This window comes from Oryzias melastigma, linkage group LG11 (assembly GCF_002922805.2).
Source record: "Oryzias melastigma strain HK-1 linkage group LG11, ASM292280v2, whole genome shotgun sequence".
Taxonomy (NCBI): Eukaryota; Metazoa; Chordata; class Actinopteri; order Beloniformes; family Adrianichthyidae; genus Oryzias; species Oryzias melastigma.
Genome location: NC_050522.1, coordinates 26927383 through 26930767, shown reverse-complemented (window position 1 = coordinate 26930767; position 3385 = coordinate 26927383). Strand labels below are relative to the sequence as shown.

The following is a 3385-nucleotide window of genomic DNA, read 5'->3' as shown; positions in this document are numbered from 1 at the left end:
CGGAGAACGGCGTTCCCACCGGAGAACCTTCACTTTAATCCGTTCCAGATCATCGTTTCCTAACTAGCAGGGCAGCAGAGTCCGGCCCAGCATGAGAGGCGGCCGCTCGAATTCCACGCATGCGTCAGAGGGCGTGCACATCCGCTGGCTGCCCTGACCCGCACACTCCCCAGCACGCCAACACGCACACGCATGACGGACGCACGCCTCCCGATCGAGCGGCCCCTCCAGTCTGTGCAGATCCCTCACCTAAACCTGAACGATGACCACGGCGAGAGGGGCAAAAGGAGGACGAGAGGGGCACAAGGAGGACCAGAGGGGCAAGAGGAGGACCAGAGGGGCAGAAAGAGGACCAGAGGGGCAGAAAGAGGACGAGAGGGGCAGAAAGAGGACGAGAGGGGCAAGAGGAGGACCAGAGGGGCAGAAGGAGGACCAGAGGGGCAAAAGGAGGTGCAAATACTCACCAGAGAATCCGAGTCAGACTGAAGGAGGGACTAGAAATCCCGTCAGGAAGCAGAACCGTCAGTCCTCTCTCTGCCCACCGAAGAGTCTTTACTCCTTCTCCATCATTTAGGGAGTTCCTCTGCAGACGTTCTCCTCCATCGCTCTCCTCTTCCCCTCCTGTTTTTCTGGAGAGAGCCGGTTCTCCTGCAGACCACGCTCCCCGCTCCTCCTCAGTCCTCCATTCATCCAGCGCTGCTCCCTTTCTTCAACTCTCAGCTTCCGTTTCGGAGTGAGGATCGGTTCTGAGGATCTGATTTGACGATCCGGTCTCAGGATCCGGTCCGTAGCGTTTTTGCCTGTACAGTCCAGATCTGTGTGGAAAACACGGACAGAAGGATCCTGCAGGAGGAGGGAAAAACTGTTGACAGGAAAGGCCGGGCGCTTCGTGGCGTGCAGCCCGATGCGGGGCCGGTCCTCGGCCTGTGCTGTTCGGGGACGCCACACGTACTCGGCGCCCCCCCAACATGAGCACAGAAGCGAAGGCGGTCAGCAGAAGAAAGAGGGAAAAACTGAGCTCCAGTGAAAGTGAATGGGAGGGGAAGGAGTGGGAAGGAGTCCGGGGCGTGCGCACGAGTGCGAGGAGGTGGGAGGAGAGAAAGAACGAGGCAGGAGGTTAATGGAGAAATATCCAGGAGGGAGGGATCGAGGAGGAGTGTGTCAGCGCACAGAGGGAGGGGGGCATTTCTTCCTGGGCTCTGGAATCGGAGCGCCGTTCCTCCTGGAGGTCTCCTCCCTCCACACGTGAGGAGCAGCTGGAGGTGTGCAGACGGGGAGCTTTGTCCTCCTCCGTCGGCGTTCCTGCCCTCCTTTCTGCTCCTCCTTTCTGCACTTGAACTCTAACACCCCCCCCCCCCTCGCTCTCTCTGCGCATCTGTGTGTCTCTGCCTCGCTCGCCCGCCCTCTCCTGCCTCGCTCGCCCGCCCTCTCTCCTTGGCAGAGGCTTGAAATAGCAGGCGGGGGGAGAGGGGGGAGGGGAAGAAGCTCAGACGGGCTGAGAGTACAGAGCTGCTGTGTGTGCACGTGTGCTTCCATGGAAATGTGCACGTTTGCATGTCTGTGTGCATGTATGTGCACGCACATGAGTATTTGTCTGTGCATGTGTGCATGTATGTGAGTGTGCACGTGTCTATGTCTGCATGAGTGTGCATGTGGCTGTTTGTTTGAACACATACGTGCAAAGACATGAGTGTGTGTGTGTGCGTGTTTGTGTTCTTGTCTGTCATGTGTGCATGTGTTTATGTGTGTGTGGGTTTGCATATGTGTGCATGTCTGTTTCCAGGTATGTGCATATTTGTGCACGTGTGTGTTTGTGTGCATGTGTGTGTTGGTGTGCACGTGTGTGTTTGTGTGCACGTGTGTGTTGGTGTGCACGTGTGTGTTTGTGTGCACGTGTGTGTTTGTGTGCACGTGTGTGTCTTTCTAGCTCTGTGATTACTATTTAAAACTACTTCTTAACATTGTCCATAGAATCCAAACATTGTCAAACTGCAGCAGAAGACACATTTGTTTGTGAAGCTAAAGATTTCCCAGAATTCCTTTGAAACCTCACAGAGGCGTTTTCATCAATCATGAGCTCATCGACCTCCATGTTCGCCGTTTCTTTATGGTCTGAAGATGCAGATTTTCTACAGAACTCCTTCAGGCGGTTCTGAGTCTGACCGACCCGACAACAAAGAAATCAACTGTTGAGAAATTAGAAATGACTTTGAATTTGAACTTTAAAGGACCTTTATCATGGAAAAACATTTTTCTGAGTTTTTAAGTGTATAATACGGTTCACTCCTCACTATAAAGAACCTACAGCGATAATTTGATCCGTTCACACAATCCTCTGAAAACCTGCTCTCTGAGCACCAGCCCCTCCCAAACCATGAAAACGAGCGGGTCCTCACACTGATGTCACAACGTGAGATCCGCCCCTTCCAGGAAGTCTGTGCTGACAGCTCCGCCCCCAGGCTAACACAAATCAGGTCGGATGTTTGTTTTCTTGGGTGAATCAGACACGCTGCGGAGGCCGGCTCTAAATTGATGATGTCATGAAAGGGGCGGCACCAACATCCAGCAAAATGCGGAGCTTTAGAGATCGAGGGGTCTGACTTCCAGCTAGAAATGGAGTTGACAAAAATAACTCTCATTTCATAAATAATGTGTTCTTTAGTGTTCCAAAGGTAATATAAGATCATTTATATGGATCTGAGGCTTAAAGAAAGCATGATATAAGCTCTTTGGAAATCTGAAATCGTTTTTCAGATTTCCGCCGTTTGTTTTTATCTCAAAACACAAAAACGAAAAGTTTGTCAAGTTTCCTGAAAATAAACAGTTTATCTTCATGTTTTCCATCAGGTTCTAGTGGTTTCATGAAGCGGTCTTGTTGGTTTTTTCCTTCCTGGATCATTTTTCAGAATAAAACAATGACACGTCGCGCGTCATCTCTGATTTTCTTTTCATTTACTGACTTCTGTTAGCTGGAGTGTTTATATAAGGTTTATCTATGTTCAGACTCATCACTCTGACACTCTTCACCTCCACAACACTCCTCCTTTAAGATAACTCCTCCTCCAAACCCACGGAACATTCACTTGATTTAACAATAATGAACAGTAAAATAATGATGACATTAAAACCATACGGCAGCATCATGGCAGTGAACCAGAGTAATCAGCAAACCTATTTACAGTAATATCAGTAATGTGGAGATATCACCACACAGACGAACTGCGCAGGCGCACACACTGAACCATAAGTCCAAACTTCCATTGAATCCAGTGTCTTGGTTGATGGCGCCCTCTAGTGGTCTAAAATCTGTCCAACATGTTTGTAGATCCCAAAACCTAGAAGTAGATTTGATGAAGTTAATGAACTTTTTCTCTTCTTTCTATCT

At 50.0% G+C, this 3385-nt stretch overlaps 1 long non-coding RNA gene across 1 annotated transcript in view; it reads right to left on the bottom strand.

Annotated features, from left to right (window-relative positions):
- The window catches only part of LOC112162594, a 10531-nt gene extending 9360 nt beyond the window's left edge, over window positions 1-1171 (bottom strand). Inside the window, exon 1 of the long non-coding RNA XR_002922108.2 lies at window positions 465-1171. This is a non-coding gene — a long non-coding RNA (uncharacterized LOC112162594). The remainder of the gene's footprint in view (window positions 1-464) is intronic.
- Window positions 1172-3385: the final 2214 nt, after the last annotated feature.